This window comes from Odontomachus brunneus, unplaced genomic scaffold (genome assembly GCF_010583005.1).
Source record: "Odontomachus brunneus isolate Ranch 3 - 2012 unplaced genomic scaffold, Obru_v1 Obru_scaffold_095, whole genome shotgun sequence".
NCBI lineage: Eukaryota > Metazoa > Arthropoda > Insecta > Hymenoptera > Formicidae > Odontomachus > Odontomachus brunneus.
In genome coordinates this window covers 60017-85407 of record NW_022639545.1, presented here as the reverse complement: position 1 = coordinate 85407, position 25391 = coordinate 60017, and the positions used below count along the sequence as shown (strand labels likewise).

The 25391-nt window shown below is 38.0% G+C and overlaps 1 protein-coding gene across 1 annotated transcript in view; it reads right to left on the bottom strand.

Moving 5' to 3' along the window:
* Positions 1-25391, bottom strand: part of LOC116848412 — a 751173-nt gene that overhangs the window by 714092 nt on the left and 11690 nt on the right. The window lies entirely within an intron of this gene.

Here is a 25391-nt window from a genome sequence, read left to right as displayed (position 1 = left end):
ATATATATATATATATATATATATATATATATATATATGTATATATTAAAATAAGAAAGAGGAGGAATAATTTAGTGCAAAAGTTTTTCTCTTAAATTCTTGCTTAGACGAAAGCTTGGAAGTTTAAACACTAAAAGGAAAATAAGCTGAAACTTATATTTCATGTATGATATTCAGATTTTTATTCAAAATTAGTATCAAGTTGTTTAGTTGAATTATAATATATGTAATATTTAAATCTGCAATTGCGATTCAACCGAAAGATTCTCATCTTACTTCTCAATTAGAATCTGCATATCCCATTTGAAGCAAGTTTCAAGTTTCAACGGCTATTAATATGGACCTGAGAGAAGTGAGAGCGTTACATTACTAGCGATGCTAGGCATACAAATTTATCATCTCCCGACTACACATCCACGAGGTTCAATTTCGACTAGAGCAGTGGTGGCGATGTCTTGATATGGCGATATCATTCGACCGTGGTGTAACAATGCGCTGACCATATTTCGCGGGCAGTCGCGCGCACTGCATATGCCCGAGGAACCGAGACGTAGCCGCTCGCAAATAACCAGAGGTCCAGAAGTACTTCATCGAGAGTTTATACCGGCATCTATTACTGCCAGAGCTGCGGCGGAATCGCGTTCGCCATCTGACTGTGCCAACATGATTATTTAATGATAACGGCTGACGCGCTTTCGCGCGCACTCGGCGCGCCTTGAAATCTTGTCCGTGATACGTTGCAACTTGCGATCCCTCGGAAGCAAACGCTACCAAGTTTATGTTTAATCCAAGTATGTTAACGAAGGTTATCGGATAATCCTGATAGAGTTTGAAACACGCACAGCTTTGTTCACTTTCGGTCTATCGTGTTCTGCCTATATATATTTCCTATATACTACCGATATGTTTCGCTTTCCGTTCTCAAATTCTACAGCAAATTTGCCCATGTCTGTTAAAATTTATTTTTTACACATTTTATATTTGTATATATACTTACATAGAGATTCATATACTTTTATATGTTATTATATTAGATATATTATTATATTTTATATATTATTATATCAGGCCGCAGAAAGTTTCTTATTTTTCTCTTAAATTCTTGTAGGAAGTTTGCGTATTAAAAGGAAAGTAGCAAGTTCGCAAATGTCTCCAAATCTTTAAAAAAATTTCGCGTCAAGATGTCACTTATTTTATTTCTAAAAATTATTAATTCTTTACAATTGGATAAGGAATATTAATTAAAAAAAGGAAAAATGATAAGGAAAATGATAAAATTGGAAATAATTCAAAGGAAAATAGGAAGTTCGCAAATGTCAAAAAATATCGAATCAATGTTTTGTTCACTTTATTTATAAAAATTATTAATTCTTCAAAGTTGAACAAGAAGTATTAGAAAAATGATAAAATTAGAAAAAGATTAAAAAGAAGATATAAAATCCCCAAATGTGTGTTCTCAAATATCGAGTCGATATTTTGTTTACTTTATTTATAAAAATTATTAATCCTTCAAAATTAGATAAGGAATATGAGAGAAAAAAGGGAAAATTAAAAGGAATTGAAAGGAAAATGGAAAATCCATAAATGTCCTCAAAATGTCTAAAAAAATACCGAGTTAATGAATTTATTTGTAACAATTATTAATCCTTCAGAATTGAATATAAGGAAAACTATAAAAAAATGGAAAAATAGAAAAAAATTAAATCAAGAAAAATTATATGATCTTTGCGTTTATACATATATCCGTATATTTGACGAATTTTTCAGTTATTATCGTGACAATAAAATAGGTAAAATTTTTGCAGCTCGAATAATTCCATCTGATATTTTTCTTGACAAACACACGACAAACTTCTCGCGCCAACCTAATATCATCTACTTCTACGTGCTCTTTTCTCTCTTTTTTGCCTGCTCCCGGGCGCAGACAGTCAAGACGAAGAGCTCCGTTCAACAAGACGTAAAAGTACGTTCTTAAGTATGACGAAGAGGTATTTTACCAAGTGCGCATATATTTCACGTGTAGAGGCGAGAAACACTTGAACAAAACGCCATCCTATCGACCAGCTCGCGCGTCCTTATTTCCACATTTTGTACGTCTAAAAAAAAAAGACTATAATGCGACCGGTTTAATTAAAAGTAAAGTATTCATGCTCTCCGATATCGGAGAACGGAATTATTCGTTACAGTAAAAACGAGCCGTTAAGGTTAATTAACGACGTCAAAGATCGACCGAGAAATGCTTCTCTGTCTGTCTGTCGCCTTCTTCTCCTCTCCGAGTCACCACCGCGAGAGCTTCTCTCGAACTTGCCTCAGTCTTGCCCGAAAAACGTCCAAATTACGGGTAATTATTTCCCAAGAGAAAGGACGCGAACACACAGGCTGTGTCGGCCGGATATATTAACGTTGTTCTCGCGCCAAAGGACGGTCGCAGGGATATCTCACTTATTATCGCGCGCGCCGGTCTCGGCAGGTCCTCTTCGTTTCTTCACGTTTCTGTCCTATTATGAATTGCTCGCGATCAACTGCGCGAGCGAGAGAAAGAATGCGCGTCCGAAATATCAACGGAGAAATTTCCGCCACGCCACGCGATTCACTCGTTTTTTCCAGCCGCGTGTCGATCGCGAAAGCGGAACAAATCCTGCTTGCGTGTCGGATCGACCTTCATTTTAACGTTTTCATCGACATTTGACGAAATCCCTCGCGCAACCCATCGTTCATTCGACCAACCCTCTTGTCGATTTGACAAAACAAATATTTTCAGAATCAAGTCACGCCAGCTGGGCCCGCGCGAATCCGCACTATCATCGCCGTTTAAACCGCGCGCTACTTTCTGCCTTCTCGCACTCACACACGGGAGATGCCGCCGACACACGCACCGATTCGGTGAACAATAAATATCTCCATCATGATCTTCGGCGACTACAGTTGTGACTTTTATTGCAATTTTATTTGATACGCTCTCGCGCCGCGTTCGCGTCGTTGCAGTCGCACGTGGCCGCACCACTCTCAGCGAAAACGGCGACTTTCCGAAACGACAAACATAAAAAATTTTAAGAAATTGTATATTGCATTCAAAAGCAACACAAGCAGTTTGACATTGATTCAAAGTTTGAATCAGAAGTTACTTCACTCTGAAGTATAAGTCTCAGTTAATTAATACTTCATTTGACATCACCTTGTTATTTAAGTGTATTTCCCCCGTGCTATTATGAAAATATAAGATGCTGCTATCTTTAGCAAAAAAAAAAGATATTTGAAAAAATAATAACAAAATCTTAATTTTTACATGCATGTACTTTACTTTAAATATTGAAAAGAAAAAAAATGTTTATTTGTGTGTGTGTGTGTGTGTGTGTGTGTATGTGTATAAAGTTTTTTTTTATTTAAAGATAAAAATTTAAAAATCAGAAATAATATAAAATAAAGTAAAACTATAAAAAATTAATTTAAAAGGCTAATTTAAAGATGCACTGTCTGTAGGAAGTCACCAGAACTTGGAGATACTGGATTGATCCATAAGTTCGTGCGGATTTTTAAACAAAAAAATTGAAATCATCTTATTCTTATATATAAGAGTAATTTTATATCAATATATACGCCATTCTGTTCAACAATCTTTTACCATTTTTCACGTAATTTCATAATTCCTCTCTCGTGCTCTTTCGGCGAAGAAACATTCCAAGTGATTTTTCACATCTTATAAAGAAGCAAAGTTTACCGTCAAGGAAGTTCTATAATGAGCGAAACAGATGCTAATTGGAGGGGACAATGTTGGATGAATATCATGAGTAAGGTAAAATACCGCAGCCAAACTTTGATAATTTTTAAGAAAATAAAAAAGCATAATATGCACCAGAAGAATTCATCACCTTCCATTTTCAAGCCGTAACAAAGGTAGTTGTACTTCTTTAAACACTATCACTAACACTACAAAATATGCTCTAAAATTGCATAACAACATGTGTTTACTATAACATTATCTTTTTATAGTTTTACTTTGTTTATATCATTCCTGGTTTTTAAACTTTTATCTTTGAATCAAAAGAAACTTTGCAAACTTTTTTTCAATATTTAATTTACATATATATAAAAATTAAGATTTTTGAAAAAATTAAGATTAATTTTTCCAAATATCTTTTTTTGGCTAAAGATAGTAGTATCTTATATTTTTATAATAGCACGGGGAAAATATATCCAAATAGTAGAATGACATCAAATGAAATATTCAATTAGCTAAGGCTTATACTTCAAAGTGAAGTTTTTTACTCAAACTTTTAATCAATGTCAAACTGCTTGTGTTGCGCTTTTGAATGCAATATATAATTTTTAAAAATTTTTAGTTACAAAAGATCTTTCTAGTCGAACTAGAAGTTGACTAGGATTTGAGGTAGACTAAAAGCTTATTTCTCTTCGTTAATAATAATAACTTTAATATCTTATTTGGCATCATCATGTTTGCTGGGATTCATAGTTTAAAATAAAATAATTTTTATTCACTCTGTATCAAATTGTTTGTATTACTTTTAGATTATTTTAAATTTTTTATGTAATTTCCGAGTTGTGCATTATTAATTAGTATAATAAAAGATGGCTAAAAGATTCATTAAATATATTATTTAGATATAACTATGCGTAGAAAATATTATAGATTTTTTAAATAAATAAAGAAACAAGATTGGTTGAATTACAGTGACAATGACATAGCTACATAAAGCCGCTTTAGTCGAAGGCGAAAGAATTTTCTCAAGAACCGAATTTGTTTCAGAAATCCTATTTCCTTCAACCAAACGCATTTAGTTATGTTAATGCAGCCAATCTTTCCTCGTCGCGTACGAAATAGACTATCAGTGGAGTTTATTTTGCTAAAAGACGTAGTAAATTCTCCTAAGGAACGAAATAATATAAGATTTTTAATAGCAGATTCTCCTAAAATGTAAGTAGCACATAGGTGTCGGAAGAACATATCGGAAGGACATGATAGGAAGGACAATCAATTAAGACAGACCCTTGATATAATTTTCACAACAATATTTATTACAAAATTCTCTCTGTATATAAATAAACAAAAAAAGAAAGAATAAAAAGGCCTGTATGATGGATAATCTTTTAATGAAAGTTACGCGATTTATACACCCAGCTTGGTGAAATATCGATTTCGAATTGTTTCATTTCACACTCCCGTCTTTTTTCAAATATGATCCGCCGTTTTTTATACACGGATCAACACGGTCAGCATCGTCATACCGCATTCGCTGGGCCCGTTATTTTGGATTATTCGCGGAGGCAATTCGCGCGTGAATTCGCGACGCGCGTGTGTCCCAGTCTCTAAGTGAAAATTCATCGAGCCTGGGGGGAGGGGGGGAGCAGGGCTGAAAAGGGTAGTGAATTTTTCTGGGAGGAGGCAATTCCCGCGCTATATAGCGGAAAGCAGAGTTGTGCACATATTCCCTACGTTTGATTGAGAGAGCTGCACGTTAGCTCGCATTAAAAATTCAAGCCCGGATAACGATATCTAGAAATAATTAATGCACATGGGAGGAAGTGATCGGCTTCCTGCCTGCGGATCTGACGCGATCGGACGGATCTGTATCCCGCGATAGACAGGACGGACGTTTCTGCAGATTGTCCGGCAAATTGAATCGCACCAGATCGGAAATATCGGCGAATTCGCATGCGCCTCTCTCTCTCTCTCTCTCTCTCTCTGTCTCCCTCTCTGTTTCCCCCTCGCGCTTAATCGCAACCGCCGTTTATTCGCCGGAGCGAAGCGCGAAACCCATCGATATTGCCGACGCCATCGGCTCGAATTTATCGAACCTAACATCGCGACACGGCACGGCCATCGCGGCGGCAAAAAGTGCCGATTGTAAAGCTAATGACCCAGAAACCCAGTCGGAGAAACGAATGGACGCGACTTGCGCTTAAAAGCACGGAGGGTGATCTTAAACGCGGCGGGGGCTGCGCGATTGGAAAGTATTCCCGAGGCCGCGCTCGGTTACGCTAATTGATCGCGCCGATACTACGTGTGCCGCCACGATTTTATCGTATCGACACGACAGACGATATATTTTCGGTGAAATTATGTCGCGCTCGTGCTCGAGGCATTATTCGCGCGTGAATAAACCTGTTTATACATAATTCCGGCCTCCTTCGTGTTTGCTTTACTCCTTATCGAGCGCGCCGACAATCAGAATTACACGCCATTGACGGAAGCGCGCGCGCAATTCTGTTTCCGGACGCGCCCCTGAAACCAGCCGTTGGCGCGCGTTTCAAATCACGCGCGTATATACACGCAGAAAACCGCTATCATTGCTACATCTGCACATCCCATGGTTGCGGAGAAAATTTATGTGATTTCGAATTAAATAGGTACGGCATTAAAGCTGCTATTGTTGTATGTCCATCTATTTACTCTACGGTTTTCATAGCCACAGTTGTCATGATATGTAATTTTCAATTATATTCAAATTCAGTTATATTATTCGAGTTTAGTTATTATATTCCAATTTAGTTATATCAGAATTTATTTTCAACTTCTTCATATAAATATATGTATATATTTTTTTCTCTTTAATCATAAAGAGAATATAGTAGTAATCATAGCAATTTTCTTCGTGTACTAGAATTCAGGATATAGATGAGACCGGGTCGAGATGTCCTACATTTTAGAATTTCAAAGTGACAACTTCTCAGGTAATTATTGTGACTGACTGTATAAACATGATAGAAGTAACCTTCTTCTACGTATTAATGCTCGCCACTACCAATAATAACCACTACCAAAAGCGTACATTTTATTTTGTAATAACCAAAATACGAGCAAATAGCCTTTAATTATAGGCCAACTTTACCTCATCCGTTCACACTTCAATCATTTTATGAATAAAAATTGCATTTATTAGAAACGGTATATAATATATTTTCAAGAAATTTCGTTCTAGCTAGTAACACATCGTTTAATTTTATTCAGTCACGATGAAAAATATTATCAAAAAATTTATCCGAAAATTTACTTTGCTATCAAATCAATATTTTCTATCAATATTATCCCATCAAATCAATATTTTCTATTTTTTAACTGCAATATTATTCTGATTTTAATGAAAGTCAGGGAAAAGTATTTATGTTCTAAAAGAATATTTCGCGATTTTGTACCCACTATCTCTCTCAAAATAAATAATAAAAAGAAACACATGAGCAATATACTCCCGGGGTTATATAGTCTCGGTCACCCCGTCTACTTGGAATAAATTTAAAGCTTGTATGGTGAACTTATAAAATTTGCGGATATATAAACTCAAAAAATACTTGAAACGAGTAACATTTATTTAAATGCAGTATGCATTTTTCTGTGTGTGTATGTGAATAAACAGTAAAGCAGATTAATGTATTCCACTTTCAGAGTACTATAGTTACTATTTTGCATGCATGAGCGAGAAATAACATTAATATTTCGTTATGGCATTCGTTATTTCTATATTTAGACAAGTGACATCCTTAATGTTTCTCCTCCGTGTATCGGTGACAATCACGGAGGTGATAAAAAAGCGCATTCTCCGTCGTTTTGCTCCCGCGAGAGTATTTTTTCCTTCCCCTCTTTTTTCAGTATTCGACACGGCAATTAGCTGGATCTTTCCGCGACTAAAAACGGGTTTCTCCGTGAAACGCTCGTCGACGACACTCCCACACCCATAGCCACCCACACAACACACACACACACACACACAGAGTCACTTTCATCGAGGTCTCTTTTTCCCGCAACCTGTCGCGACAACGGCGGTAATTAACTTGTCAGTTACTTCCGCGACAATGACGGCTCGCGCGCCGGCGATCGACCGGGAGGGGGAGGGACCGAATTCCCGCGGTAAAATATCGCGCGCGCGGGCCGAAAGTGCATCCCGCTGTCTCCTCACCCCCTTCGCCGGCCCTCGATATATACACGAGGCCGCTTCCTCCTCGCCATATCGTTAATTTATGGACGGTACGACTCTCCGCGAAAGCGCTGGATGGCGCGCTGCCGCCGCGTAAACCGAGTGATTCAGTGGCGGTGGCGCGGCGCGGTGTCGCGTCGTGCCATAGTGATAATATTCTAATCGGCGCGTGTGCTCGTTTCACGCCGAAGTTACACAGCGCATTGTGATAAAACGCCACCCCGCGCCTACGGCCGGGCTCCCGCGTAACGGAAATGCGAGGTCGGAGAGAGCTTCGCGCGGTGCTCGTGCGCGAGCATCGTTTAATTTCGCAGATCGCGGGCGTTTTAATTTAATTTTTCAGCGAATTTAATTGACGTGATGAAGAAGGCTCGCGAAACGGCGTGAAATTTCCCGCGCGCTCTCTCTCTCTCTCTCTCAATTCCCTGTTTCTTCCCCCCCTCTCTCCCCTCTATCTCCTCCTCGCGCGCGCTTCGACTTCATTGCACAAATAATAAGAGCAAGCGCACTCAGAAATTCAAGCGCACGTGGGCGAAAAGAGGCGCGAGATGCGTTGTAATAATAAAGCGTATCGCCATCGCTGCTGGGAGCGATAGACGATCGCAACGAGAAAGGAGATCGAGATATTCTTGATGAACGCAGCGAAAGAGCCAACGCGCGTTAATGAGGCCGTGGAATAGTAGCCCTCGTGGCTTAACGCGGGCATGTAATGCTTATCCTATGTTAATTGCGCTGTGCAACTTGCTAAAGAGAAAGAGAAAGGGGGAGGGGCAGAGAGAGAAAGATCGCCAACGCGTAATTTATGCGTGGTTGAAACCGCTTTTACAGACCGACGTTCGCGACAGTTTGGCGAAACCACGGCAATACGCACGTGCATAAGTTTCTAAATATTAGCACGTTGACTGCCGCGCTGATTCCCGACGACTATTTCAATGCTCAACTAAAGTCGCCAGAAGCACGGTAAATCAATGCAATTCGCGGTGTATACACTCGTCAGCTCGTTTCGTCGACTCTATATTGACCGTATATTTAATTCAATTTGTTATATGCAAATCATTACGTTTTATATGTAAATTAATGTGATGTGGTGACGTTGGTGATGCACTGGACGGTCATCGTATTAATCGGTTATTATGGTTAAATACGAGATTCATTGCGCTTTCATGGAAGACTCCTACAGATATTCTCGTCGGAGGCTCTTCTTTGTCGCATGAATTAAATTATGTGATTTGTGCAGTATTTTTACACATGCTTTTATAAATAGCAGCATTGCTCGATATGTGACGGAAACGAAAAAATATGTAAGTGGAAATTCTCAAGTTGTCAGTTAACGTAATATTTGCCTAATCCAAAAGTTCCGCGGCTTGTGCATACCGAAAATGTGGATACTCCAAACAGGAAAATTTTAAAGAAGATTGCTGTACCTTTGCATCTGAATTCAGAAGCTTAAGAATATCCGGAAAGTTTGCAGGAAAATTTCAACACATGCATTAAGTTTTCCGTTAAATATGATAAAATAAAACAATACTTTATATAAAATCTGAATGTATAAGAAATATGAAAAGAGGATAACGTAGTTGTGTTAGTGACGATCGTCTCTGCGTCGACATTATTCGAGTTTGTCATCGACTACAGTATCCCCTTAAGCTGAAAACTTTACCGACAAAACACTGACATTTTTCTGCAAAATTCACATCGTATTGGTTACACAGAATTACAAATGCTTTTACGCAATGAAAGTACGTGCAAAAATAAATAGGAGCATTGCTCGATATGTGACGAAAACGAACCAAAAAATTTTAATGCAAGATCTCAAGCTGTCAGTTAGCGTAATATTTGCCTAATCCAAAAGTTCCGCTGCTTATATATACTGAAAGTATGGATGCTCCAAACAGAAAAATTTTGAAGAATATTGCTCTATCTTCGCATCTGTATTTGGAAGCTTAAAAATATCGGAAAAGTTTGCAGAAAGTTTCTACACATATATAGTTAGGTTTTCCGTTGAATATGGTAAAACAAAGCAACATAAATTCATGTAAATTCTGTATATACACTGAGAAAAATTATCTTAAAATCAACAAATATTTCCTTGGTGGGTGCCATTAACATAATTACTTAAATCTACATTCTCTTTACTTAAATCAAATATTATTTATTTAAATCAAGTAAACAATATTTGATTTAAGTAAAGAGAATGTAGATTTAAGTAAATATGTTAATGGCCACCAAGGAAATATTTGTTGATTTTAAGATAATTTTTCTCTCAGTGTACAAGAAATACGAAAAGGATAGCGTGATTATGTTAGTGACGATCGTCTCTGCATTATCGACATCGTTCGAGTTCGTCATCGACTCCAGCATCCCCTTAACGTGCTCCTTTCGGCGAAATTGGTTAGGTTACGTTAAAATTTATATACACCCACCAGTCACAAGTGTATTTCAATGAAGCATGTGCCAGCCGCATTCCAGAGAAGATATCAATTAAAATCTCAACACAGCGCGGAAGACGCGAACGCAGAAATCGGAACGCGTGCCGCGTAATAATTGCGCGCGCCGTTAATCAGTTCCCCACTTTCAACGGGCCGCGATAATGAACAATTCAATATGAGTGTAATCACTCACTCCGCACTCACAACGCTTCGGTCGAGTCCGCTTAATTCGAAGCGCCGACTGATTAACCAAATTAGCCGGCCGCTTTTGCGACCGATTAAAACGAATGTCTAAAGCAACGTGCGCGACGAATCGATCCCGAACGATCGTCAGAGGCGAACATGTCCGTAGTAAGGTCTCCGTGTCGCATTGTCGCGTGAGCTCGTCCGCAGGAGCACCGAATAAAGTGTCGTGACGCTTAAGCGCCATGTCCCCAGCACCGAGGCATAGCACGCTAATTTATGGCGAATACATCCCCCCGAATGCATCCATAGATAACGGCGGCGCGGGGGAGGAGGGGGATTTTTAACATCCACGCACACACATACACATAGACTGCAAATCCAAGTGCGTTATTTTTAAACGCATAAACGTGTAATTTGGCTGATACCTTTTTTACAAGTTTCTTGCCGTTTTATGTCACATTTGACACATTTAAGACGTATGAATTATAATTTAATACGTTTGAAAGTATCTGATGATTCAAAATAGTAAGAAATGTGTAAAGAAGTAGATACAGCCATATAAATATAAATAACACACTTAAGTTTGCAGTGTAGCAGTGATTTACATTGTGATTGATTTGTTTTCAATTTTGTGATTTTTACAATATTTATATAACACGTTTCTTATTTAAATGAAAATAATTATTTATTTTAAATGTAAATAAAATATTTGCATTATTTCTTCTTATGTAATTTACTTGGAAACGTGAAAATAAAAAGTAAACGTATTGTTTTATAACATGTCGCAAATTAATAACGAAGTGTGTTATCTTGTTATACGTCTCCAAGACGTGTTCTCATTATTACGTGTAAGACCCGTATACAATGAACATATTACATATTTATATGTGTTAAAGTAATATGGATAAAATAATTTCTGGAAATTACGCAAATAAAATAAATCAAAATAACATATTGGGATTTGCAATGTACACACGCTGACGCTGCAAATCCGAGAGTGTTATTTTTAAAAGCGTATAATTGGCTGAATCTCTTTTTACATGTTTCTTACCGTCTTAAGTCGCGACATTTAAAACGTGTGAATGATTTGATACGTTCAGACGTATTAGGCGACGTCACTGAAGCTAATGAAAAAAAGATATTTCGGCGAAATAACACATTTGGAACATTGCGGTGCATGTTATATTTATGTTGAATTAAATATCTGAAACACACTTTGTGTACTTACGTACATTTTACAAGTTTTAAATATATAAAAAGCATGAATACTTTAAACTATTTCAAGTATTTTGCGCAAAATCTCTCTTTGAAATAAATTGTAAATGACTTGAATAAAACAATACATATTAAACGTTCACTTCGAATATAAAACTTTAACGTCACGTTGAACATTTAAATGTATTTTAATTAACAGCCAGTTAGTTATAATAATGACCATATAACAGTTTATATTTTAGATAGAACAAACCTTACATTTTTAATGATAATAGAATACTTAAATATTTATTCGTAAGATGTAAATTTCCTATTCGTACAAGTAAATTTTATATTTCGCAGAAATAAACTTTAATTTCACAAATAAATTTTTAAGTATTTTTTTACAGTGTCAAAATCATAGTGATGAAAGTACTAATTACTACTTTGTTATCGTCTACATTTTCTCTCTTCTTCTTAACTCTTTCTACGTAACTTTTCTACTACTCTCGACTTTTCCACTTAGAACCGCAACTTTTACTTAGAATCACAACTTCAACTATTCGGAGAAATCGAAGTAAATCCCAATTAGATCCCAGAAAATTGTCCATAGCTGGGACAAGAATAGGATTTTCGATTGGTGTTGCAGTACGATACACCTGTTTGGAACAAGTTTGGACGATCTGATTGGAATCTACGCTGCACTTGGGAAGGTTCGAGAAATTACCGTAGGGGAACGAGATGCTGTGTGATTTTACGATATATCGTAAGCACTGCGATTTTCTTTTTTTAAGTTACAATGCGATATGCGATTGGACCTTTATCACAAAATCTCGCCTGCAATTCAAAATCGCGTTTGCAATTCAAAATCATTCGTATTGTTATTGTAGTTCAGTATTTGTGCATATATCGCGTGATATAATTTATATTTTACATTATCCGATCCAAATTTATAGATTTAGAAGCTTGATAAGATTATGCCATTATAACAGCCTTAAAATGTCAAGTTGCATTATTTCTTTTTATACATGGCTTTAATGTTTCAAAAGATTACCGAAAATTGTTACACTTAATATTGTGATTATCATTAATATTATTTTAATAAAAAAGAGTAAAAAGATGATCTTATTATTTTATAAGAAAAATATTGTCAACAAATGATTATAATTAATTAAACGTGCAGTAACACATCTCTATGTATTGCATGTCTTAATAAGCTACTTTTAAAAACATTAAAAAATTAATGATTCGGAGATAAATAAGTTTCGTAAAATGTCTCCCATTTTGCCCCGCGTAGAAAGCATAATGAGTTTAAGTGTTTAAGTTTAAATTGAAAGCATAAGTGTTTTATATTTTTATGAAAACGTCATTTAATTTCACTATACTTTCATTTTTAACTATTCTTTCGCAGTAAAACTTCTTATAATGGACATTTCAAAAATTATTTAGTGCGAAGAAAGAAAGACAAAAAGAGAGAAAGTTGATTTATTTATTTTTAATATGTCTAACGTTTATTTAAACATAGTTTCCACATGCGCCAAGTTCTCTTATGATTAAAATTCGCGTCAACGATATATAAGCACGCGCGATTCAAAATCGCATTTACGATACAAAATTACACGCGATCTCAAATCATATTTGCGCAACACAATTATAATGCGATGTATCGTATTCATTGCGATCCTTAAAAAAGATCGCATCGCGACACACAATTTCATAAATCGCACATGCCTAGCTGTGCGTGAATGCGTGAATGGATGCCGCTCCACGACGGAACGTCTCCTCCTCCGGGGGGAATCTTTATTGCCTCGTCTGCGCTGCGCGCGCGGGGGCGGGCGGGAGGAGAAAGCTCAATAAAAGCGCTAATGACGCGCGCATAGTCGAGGTGGGGAAGAAAAACTCCGGAGAATAATCCGCGACTTTTGAGGTCGCCGAACGACAACTGACGAACGGACGGATGGACAGGCGACGACGGCGGCGGCGATATCGCCGATATTAACGAGCGCACTGAGCGAGCCAAAATTTAATCTCCCTCACGTCGCAAAAAGAAGAACGGCCCCGCAATTTTCGCGAGCCGTGGCCGTTTCCGCGCGACACCTATACCCTCTCGTGCTTCCTGTTCCGCAAACACACGAGCGCCATTGCGCGAATGCGCGTGATATCTCGTGAATTCGCGATATCGTCGGCCGTGGTAAGTTAATACGACGCGAGACCGATGTTATTTTCCTACGGAATATCAGACACGGTATATTTCATTCCGCGAGTTCCGACGCCGCGAGTTCCGACTGCCAGGTCGTTACATATCTTGAGAGGACAGGATATATGAAAGAAAGAGAGAGAGAGAGAGAGAGAGGGGGTGGGGGAATTGCGCGAAGAAGAACTTTGACTTTGAGTACATCCGTATAACCGTATTATCTTTTCTCCGGCAGATAGACGCATCTTTCTCTCCCCGGGACTTTTTCTCTTACTTTAAGACTTCTCCGAGGATACGCCGTCTCGAAAGTTCAGATGGAAAACCGCTTGTTCGCGACATTGATAATAGTAATGGCGGTGCTGTGCGAGCGGGATTACATGAGGGAAGAAATTCGCGCGCCGCGGAGCGCTGGCCGTCGGGAAATTTTCCGCCGGGAATCGCCAAAATTTCGTGCCGCGCCGCTTCACTTGACCGTACGAATTTCCACTGATCGAATGCGTTTTCGGGGGGGACGCACAGTGGAATTCGCGCTGCGGGGCCGCGTATTCGCGGGCGGCTCCTGACGTAATTCCGCTGGCGTTCCGCGCGTTTGCTTTTTCGCGAGCGCGAATTTGATAACGAATTTCGCCGGCGAAACGAGGGGGACGTGTATTATGCGGCGGTCGCGTTAAACGCTCGACCCTTCGTGTGTCCACCTTCTGGTGTGTCCGGCCGCTATTTAAGGGTAACTGACCGGTCAAAAACTTTGCCGTGCCGTTGGTACATCCTGCGTGAGAGTTCATGAAAGTCCGATAACATCGTGGCCGCGTCAACCGCGAAATGAAGACCAAGCACGTGGACGGATAAGGTCGCAAAGGATAGCTGACTGTTGCTAAAAACTGCCTTCATAGAAATTTTCCAGGATTTTCCTGGATGCAATCTAGATCCGTTGAAATGTCCGTTGCGATGTTCGTTATCCCTCTACAATATCAATTGGGAATCCCAGTCTTGTCTCATAAGTTCTCTATTTATAATTGAGACAGAAATATTATAGGAATACATGTTTCTTTTTCAGACCGTATATGATGCCAAACGGGAAATTTCATTTCTATGCCAATTATTAAATTTTTAATAGAAAAGAATAAATAATCTTTAAAACACTGAGTATTTTATTGAATAATGAAATTATTTGAAAAGTCAAGCTTATATACTCTTTTTTAGTATTTAGAGGAACAGTGGAAAGGAACAAATTGATACTTTTAGAACACAAATACTTTCCTTACTCCTTGAGTGTCATTAAAATAGAAATAATATTACAGTTAAGAAATACAAAAAACTAATTTTTAGAAGTAACAAAATAAATTTTCAAACGTCACGAAATTTTGTATTAATATTCTCCATCGTCAGTGAATAAAGTTAAGCGACGTGCTACTAGCTAGAGTGAAGTTTCTTGCAAGTGCATGATATATTGTTTCAGAAAGCAATTTTCATTCATAAATTGAATTTATAATTGAAATCGAATACATAGGCAGATGAGGCAAAGTTGGTCCATAATTAAGGGCCGGCAGGAAAACTGTGAAGACATTTTGCAAAGACTCCGAATCTATTCGATCAGAATATATATTTTATGCTTACCATATTTTCATGCTGTCAAACAGGAAATCCCAATTTTATGTCAACTATAATATACTCAATAGAATAGAAAACCAAAAGAAATAATTTTTAAAACAACTTAAGTATTTTAGTAAATAATAGAATTATTTAGAAGGTCAAGTTTCTTGTATAATTTTAATTAAAAAAAAAAAACCAGAAAGAATATTGAGTTTTAAAATATTGAAAACTTGGGTTTTTCCGTTCAGAGAATCACACGTTTGAAATATTACACTTTTAACCGCAAACCTTAGTATTTTGAGGAATTAAACTGGATCCTAAGAAATTTTGTATACAGAGTCGGTATAAAATGTGGAAAATTCTATTTTTACGTCAACTATTGTATTCAATAGAATATAAAGATAAAAATAAATGATTTTTAAAATACTTTGAATAATGGGATTATTTGGAAAGTGAGGTTTTGTTCGATTCCAATGTAAAATAAGCCAGTAAAAATGTTGGGTTTTGGAGTATTGGAAATTTGTGCTTTCTTACACTTGCAATCAAATCTTCGTTCCAGAACTTCCAACCAGAACCATTAATTAACTCGGAGAATCGAACTGGATCCCAATTAGGGGGAGATCCCAAGAAATATCTCCTACATGCATGAAGTATATACGCGCTCGCGCGTGTTAAGTGAAGCGGAATAATCGTTCTGCCATTGCGCTGCGGCGGGTCGAACGTTCCCATCTCACTACATCAGCGGCACCGATAGCAACGTCATGATGTAAAACCAAGTAAGAAGCAATGGAACGCATACATCAAGCGACTGGTGGATGCCAGTTGGCGAAGAAGTGTGCAGCCGGCATTGCGCGCGTGTAAATTTCCGCAAAGACTTCTCCCCCGCGGGATGAGTGATCGATGGGGACGCTTTCCGCTACGCCGCGAATATAATCGGCCTGAAAATAGAAACCACTATCTCCCGCGGCGTTCTTCATATTCGAGCGTATGCTCCACGCCGAACCGCCCTTTCATATGTGTCACACGCACCCCTGACGCTCCGGGACAAAAAGGGATAAAGGGAACGGGAAAGGGACACACACACACATGCACGCATATATACGTACACACAACCGGCGCGTCCATCTGCACCCACGAGCAGAAAAAATCAGATTTCAACGTTAGTTTTTCAACAAGCTCGCGGCTTCCACCCGAAACTATGCAAACGAGTGGCGGCGGCGTGCGAGACGAAAAGTGGACTTTCTCCGCTTCGACACGCGAAAACCGGTGTACGGTTTAACTTTTTAGCGAGCCGCGTTGTAATAACAACGGCTGCGGTGCCGGGGAGCACGCGAGCACGCGACGCTTATTAGATAGTCTCTCTTTCTCCCCCTCTCTGTCTCTCTCCTCCTCTGTCTCTTTGTTCGCAGCATAATTCCGATGTCTCATGATTCGCACTAATATCTATGCAGATTTTTTAAACGCAATAACACGGCACTTCACTCGCGGGACGGAAAACCGAGTTCGAGTTAATGTACACGTCGTCTGGCTCGTATCAACGTTTTCGCGAGATCTCGGTGCATCAGCGAGTAATAGCAAGCGCTCTAATAAATTGCACTCGTTAGGATTAAATAAGCATCGCCCGGGACCGGGTCAACCGACGTCGCTTTGAAGCATGTCAATTCCCGTTCCCACTGCGCACGTAAGATGAGTGCACCACGATTACGACTACGTGACATCAAAAGCCGTTTCGCGTGACACGACGATACGTTTCAATTTGCCACGCAGAGGTCGATGTGTACCGTGGAGTACGTTTCGTGGGTGGAGAGGATAAATCGAGCGCAAACCAAGTTAATCTAAAAAATATATATTTTATTAAAATAAATATATAAATGTATAATTATATAAACTAAATAAAATAAAATTATATTTATAATTAAATTATATAAATTAAATATATAATAAATATATTTTTTATATTATTTTATACAAGGTGATTTATTTTAATCTTAACTAAATTTATTTTAATCAAATATTTGGGAATCACAGGATTTTATAAAAAAAAAAATATTTTAGACTATTCTGATGATAATGGCAAATGAAAACTGGTGCCATAACTCAAACTAAAAATCTGATAAAATAGTACAACTTCAAGAATAGACAAAAGAACACATGCATCCTTGCTTCAAAATTGACACAACTCAAAAAATGTGATTTTCTAGTTATTATTAGTCACGAATGAGTCAAATTAGAATCAAGGTAGAGATTATGAACCAAAAAGAACAAAAATGACATTTGATCATGTTTCTAAGAGTATATTTTTTTGCCGAGATATTACTTGATTAGTCAATAATTTTTTGTCAAATTGATAAATAGTTTTTTCTCTTTTCTGGAAAATTTAATTTTTTACTAATGTCACTTTTGAAGAGCAAGAGTGCGATATGTCATTTAATGATTGAGAAGGATGTCATATAAAAGGCGAAAAACGGGAGAGAAAATATATATCAAATACCAAAGACTTCCTGTGCGCTATGATTTTAATTAACATTAAAAATTTTCAATTGTATGCACAAAAAATGAAAAATTATTGAAGGAAACCTGTCCATTTTATAAGTAGCAGACTCGATTGTTAATCAGTTGAATAGTTTCTATTCATCTTCTGTCCTGTTTTTGTTTAGTGAATGGGCTTAAATTCTGCGCGTCTTTCGTGCGCAGTAATTGCAAGAAAAACGTTATATCTTGATTCGGATTTTGGATAGCTTTATTCCCCAATTATTAAACAAAATTTAAAATACTGTTAAATTCTGTAACTGTTTTAAAACTAAATTAAATTTTAAATTTTTACCGGAGTGCGTTAGCTCGTTTTATTGGCTATCTATCGGCTATACATTCAATTTGTTACACGAAATTGGTTACATTTTGTGCATAAAATAGTGAAAGGTGGTGATATTAATAACGCTAGTCCACTACCATGGTAGTCAAAGCGTGTGCTGGAAGTAATTATCTTTTTTCCTTTGTAAAAGGAACTTTGTAAAAGGACGATTTGTTTCCGTCCGATTAAAAATGTAGTTTTTTCCTTTGCAAAAAAGAGTTATTCGTTCCCGTGAATGATCAAATAGATATTTGATCGTTCAAAATATCACACACACACACACACACACACGCGTGTATGTTTCAAATAACGGCGGATGTGTGCCCGGATCTCCGCTCCGCGGAGAGAACACTTTCCGCACGCAGAGGTCGTTTTGCGCCGCGCTCCGTCCTACACGACTGAACCGAAGACACCACCACGCCCCGCGGGAAACTTCGACATAGAAGCGAAAAATATAAATCTGCGCGAAACGTGCGCGCATCCAACGCTTCCTACTCGCTCGCGCCAGATATAACGTACAGCAGCGGCTTCAACCCCGTAACGAGAAAGTAATGTATCGGAGGGACGCGAGGGATGCCGCGCGCGCGCGCGGGGCTATTCGGCTCGCCGGTTTCTCTTTTCCTCCTTCCGACCCTCCTTCCTCCCCCTTTTTTTCCTCGGTGAAACGGTAAACTTCGCTTACACGCTACACCGAGCGCGGAATATATTAAGCTGTCGGCGCCCCCGTCCTCTAATTGAATCCTCGCGAGTGTACGAGCGGGAACAAGAAGCGGCCGCGGGAAGAGACTATGCCGGCACGCGTAGATGCCGGCGGAAGACCGCTCTCGCAATTTTCTGGCCCGGAGATCCCGACTCGCGATACTCCTTTTCGTTACGACAACGTGCACGCGCGCGAGAATCTCCCGGGGGGACGAGCATTTTCGAGTTATCCGCGCGCGGGGAGACGCACGGTGCCGGTTAACCCCATTACGGAATACTTGAGAAATTATGTATGCTCAACGCGAAGAGATCTCGCGCGCCGTTTTCGACTGTCGAAGGAGCGAGCTACGGCGCAGGAGACGGAAGAACGGCAATTTTTCCGATGGCTTCTAGTGTATCTCATCGAGAAGTGAGATAACGAAATAGAGAAAGAGAGAGGGACAGAAAAAGAGAAAGAGAGAGAAAGGCATTTATTACAAATGTTTATCATATTATTATGTATGTTGCATGTTATTACATTGTTTGGGAAATATCTTTAAGGGCTGTTATTTATAAAGTTACACGCGATTATTGTAAGTGAGTTCATTCAACATGAAATATATGATGGTTACGTGACGATGTTACGAATTTACATTTTGATATATTTAACCCTACAATCTTAAACATCACAAAGTTACGTATAGAGTAAATTTTATCCAGTGCATTTTCACCTGCTCGTAGAGTTCCAGCAAAACTTGTCAAAATGTTCTTTTTTTTTATCGATATAGAAAATATCGGAGGAATACGAGTATGAGTCTATTGATATTTTAGCGATTCGATGAAGTTGACAAAAATTACAATAAGAAGATCCAACGCATGTTTTTAAGAACATTCACGTTCAGACAGTTGATCCGGGTAAAATTTTCTCGTGTTTAGGGTTCCAAGTTAACGCACTTGACAAAATTGCCAGTACAGATATATTAATGAATTGAATTTTTTTCTAATTATATCCAACATATTTATCACACTTAGAAGAAACATACAAACATACAAGGGAAAAATAATGTGATAGAGAGAAAGAAAGAGAGAAAGGAGGGAGGTACGAGGAAAAAAAGAAACATAATGAGAGAGGGAGAGACAAAAACAGAAAGAAGAATCATAAGAGAAAGACAGGATCCTTCGAGAAGGGACGTATGTTTATGACTAAATGCGCGAATCTAGTTTATGGCGCGATGACACGGAGACCGCTATTTCGAGACGAGCGTAAAGGGCCCGAGGCGATGCATTTCCGGTGTGTACGGGCATGGAACGCGTCAATAATTCCTAACACAAGCGCGGAGAATATCTCGACTTTCAGGTGCGAGCGTTCATATAGGGAGAAAGAAAGAGAGACAGAGAGAGAGAGAGAGAGAGTGCGAGTTGCTTTCCACGAAAAAGTGCAGTCACATTTTGCTCGAGATACCGTCGTGCATTTCTTCAAGGATTCAGTGAAAGCGCGAACCAAACTAGAAATTTATTCTATGATCTTGATCAGGTTGATCCTAATCACTTGTTCGGCTCATATGCGATGATGTTATCGAGTCCTAATTAACAATAGGTTAATTATTATTAACAGAATCCTGATTGCTACGCTGTGTTACACGGCTTATCAGAGAAGCCCCTAACATTACTTTGCACAAACCAGACATTTGATTGGGATTGATCTAATCAGGATTATGGGATAAATTTCTGGTCGAGAGGAGAATCTCTCGCTTGCGCGCATTTCAAACGGCTTTCGAACGCACCCCTGTTCTTCGCTCCCGACGGTAGATTTCGCTTGCAGGTCAAGCAACTGCGCCTGACATTACAACCGAAATTCTGTGAAGCGCGTTGGAAATGCGCCGGCGGAACGAAATGAAACTTGAGATCCGGGAAAGCTATAGGAAACGAAGAGACGCAACTATGTGGGTAAATGGAGAAATAATACGTTCTCCTGGAAGGAAATGAGAGAGAGAGAGAGACTCCATGGCGCATTGCATTTCGCTCGTATCTAAGTAAGAAGGAATTACGCTTCCGACTAATTTGAAATAGTACCTCTTTCGGATGCAAAAGACAAGTCAATACTTGGAAAACAGAAAATCGGTACATCGCGGAACTTTGTTCAACGAAATGACTTCCTCGTGTCGCGCCATTACGAGCACGCGTCTATTTCAAGAACAATGTGATTCGCGCGCATTCGAAAATGCGAGAGATAACAGTATCTAATATTAAAGAGAAATTAGAACTATCTTTTTTTTATACTAAAGAGAGAGAGAGAACTTTCACTACAGTGAGAGAAATCTACCAGCTGCTGTTATTGCAGGAAGTACGCGGCTCTCTTTTTTCAACTTTTTTCAAATGTACAGACCATTACAGATAATTTCGTTTTGAGTGCACATAAAAAAGATGTTTATGTTAAAAAAGATGTGGATGTTTAATCCTTTATTAAGGACATGAACTATAGATATAATTTAAAGACTATTTAGTCAAACTAACGATATGGATACATTGTTTTTTGTATATTATATATTATATATACAATTTTATATATCATATAAATAGTGTTTTTATTATATATACAGTCTATTGTTTATATTGTATATATTTTGAAAATAATATACATCTACACGGAGAGAGTATTATAGTTTCTTTTTATATAAACTTTTTTCAGTTTTGCTTCTGATAGTGCAGATTTGTCAGTGAGGTCTATCTTGCTAAGGAACATAGTAAAATAAGTTAGAAACATTGTAAGTTTTTTTATAGCACATCTAAGTTCCTAAAATATAAGTAGCATATATACAACAAAAGGTTAGTCAATTGCTGCAGAATGTCGATCTATTTCACGATTAAAAAATTCAAATTAAAGATTTTGACACTAACACAGATTTTCATAATCATCATGACGTAAGACAATCAATGATAGAAACTCTTTTTCTTTCCTTTAGTTACATTTATGAAGTAAATGTATTAAATTAATTGTGGCATTTGCATTATACAATAACGTAAAATTTTTACCGCATTGATACAGCAACAAATTTAATAAAAACTACACTTAGATTTCCATGTTACATTTATCGTAACATATTGTTTGGAGAGAAACTTTTGATAATTATTTTAAAATTTCTTTCATATCTCTGTCATTCTATGTGATAAAAATATGAGTGCAATCTGATTAGTCCTAAAGGAATCAACGTTGCTGGATTTTCTGATTTAACATACTTAAAGTTGCTGTAAAGTTTATATGCGTCAATCTATCGGGGTAAAATTCTCTCCGTGTGTAGTACTGAACCAGCCCGATAGACTAATGTACGTAAACTTTACAGCAGCTTTAGATACATCAAGTTATGAAATTGAGCAACGTTGAGCCCCTTACGACTGATCAGATTGCGCTTATATTTATCATATAGGATGATAAAATATAAATACAAAAAGAATGATCAAACTTTGTCTCAAATAATGTATTATATTAAATATAATATATATGAAAACTTGAGAGAGAATGATTTTTAGTAAATTTGTTGTCAACGCAACAAAAGTATTATATTATTGCATGATGTAAATGTAATAATTAATTCAATATGTATATTTACTTCATAAATATGTGTGTAATTAAAAGAATTGTAGAGTTCCCGTCATCGATTGCCTTGCCTCGTGATAATCATGAAAGTCTGTCTGTTTGTGACGTTTGTTGTGGACAGACGAGAAAGTAAGTTGAAAAATGCGTCCAGTAAAGTCAATATGCAAATTTGCTACATGACAACGAGAGTGTGTGCACACGGAAAATGCTAATTTTATTCCTGATTCTTGAGAAACCCGCAATTTGTTCTTTGAATCCCGTCTGCGGCACTATCTTCTGTAAAACAAGAGCTCTCGGAGGTGACTGCGTCAGCCCACCTCGTGTTTCTAGGTTAAGTACGCATTACAGTCATTAAGTATGAATTACACTTTCGTATCTTCGCGTTTCACGCTAAAATTCCCAAGCATCCGCGTACGCGAGGCTGACTGGCGAGATGCAGCTGCACTCACATCCATGAAAAACCGTCGAATCGCTTACAGCCATCTACGCAATAGACTTTTACGATTATCACGACGTGAGACAATCGATAATGAGAACTGCAATATTCTTAATTACACTTATGAGATATATATATATATATGTCATTCTGAATTAATAATTGAATTCAAATTATGCTAATTATGATCCTTAGGGTGTCTCCAGCAATCTCTCAAAGCTTATCAGTTGTATTTGAGCACACCCTCCTGTATATTCTCATCAAATGTACATCTGATAATCTCTGAAATGTCTTTAAGTTGAAAGTAAGGTAACTATTCAATCAATCTTTCGAGGCTATTAAAGGTTTCCATTTCTTAAAATGCCACTCTAAACTACTTTTTATACAATTTTTCGTATAGAAAAGATAAATATAAAAGATAGACCGAAACACAAAAGAGTGATGAAGCTTGTCGCAGTGCGACATTTCTTGAGAACAACAAAACCGATTCCCCATAAACTCTCTGTCTCTTATGATGAGAATGCCAACAGCACTGTTATGAAAGATGATTTTGCTTCTGAAGACGAGTCACACAGCGAACAAAAACTAGAGAGCGATGTGTATGAACTGAAATTTTTAATATTCTTTTATATAATTTATAATTTTTATTTACATTTGAAATGTAGCTTTTTTATTTTATTATTTAAAATTATTTTATATTTTTGCTTAGATTAGATATTCCGATAGTAGTGCAATTATATAGAAAGATTATTTTGTTTTCCACATATACACATTTTAAGTGTTTTCGTTCCTCATATGAAAAATTTGGGATATAAACTAAGACTGTCACATCTTTTATTATACAGTATTTTTTGTTATACAGTATTAAAATATTTTATGAAAAAAATATGAGTTAAATGAATTATTTTACTCATTTTAAGCAAGGTTAAATGTTCTTTATGAACTTTATATAAAAAATTTTTAATTTCTGGAATTTTTTCTAAATTACATTTTACCAACTCACCAAAATTACTTAAACTTACCGTAATTTAACGAGTAAATTACCATTATATTGGGTCATTTTTATCTTTACTTCTGTACTATCTTTGTTTTATATCTCCATTGTGTTTGGCTAACGAACGGATGGCTTTCTCATCGAGGAACGCGCATGCGAGCCATTTCTCGTCGAACTATTGGGGCTCCCGCACACAAATTTCCGTAACCGTAGACGTAAGACATAAACTTAAGAACCAATCAGGATATGGCTTTATCTTAGCGTGCTTTAGAAGAAGATAAAACTGACGGTAAAACTGTTATGTAGAAGTAACTAGAATCCAACCGGTTGAAATTCTAGTTACTCAGTCTAAGTTTTAGTTACATCGTTATTTTTATCTTCTTCTAGAGTAAGCGCAAAAATAAAGCGATGTCCTGATTGGTTTTTCAACTTAAGTCTACGCTTACGGAAATTTGTATGCAAGAGTCCTTGCCGCGATGCTCCCGCTAAAGTTCACGGCGCACAGAAAAACTGAAGCAGTAAAACATGAGCAGTAAGCAAATTGATCAATCACAGTCGCTGATTCTCGGACCGTCGAAGAAGAATCCTCGACTGGTCAATTCGCTTACTTCTTACTGCTTACTGCTTAAGTTTTCCTACGTGTCCCTGGCCTAACAGCTGGTCCTTGCGCGGCTCCGGCGCGCTCGGATACACGCGGAGGGGAAATTCGGTTTTGATCTGATCGTTACGCACAACCGCAAGATCCCTCGACCACCTATAATGATGGTGAACCGTAAGAGCCGCAAACATGTGCGATTATGACATTGGGCAGGGCCCATACCGAAGACTCGGCGCGTTGCGAGGGTTGCCGAGGGAGCCGATTGCGTCGATTAAAGCAGCGCGAGTCGAGTTCGTCCCGAGCGTAGTGTTGGCGCCTCTTTCCTGTCGACCGTCATCCCCTTCCCAACCTGCCGGCCGATTTACAGCAACGCCGTGCAAAAACAGGACACGGCTGTTCGGCGTTATGATGCATTCGCCGAAAATGCAGATACGACCGTCTGTAAACAGATTATCCTTGGATTCATGCGCCGTGTGCGCGCTTCCCGGCGAGTCGGCGACGTGCGATCCTGTCCTCCGTGAATCATATTTTCATTATTTTCTTGCGCTTTTTTCCCTCGCGCTCGCGCGAGTGTACGCACGCTCGTTACGATCGACAGGTCGCGTCGAAATACCGTAGCGGTGGCGTCGACGAAATTAAAATCCATCGTCGAAAAGCGCCCCGCCTGCAAATCCAATATCTAACGCGCACTGACCGCGATGATAAAGTCGATAAATTG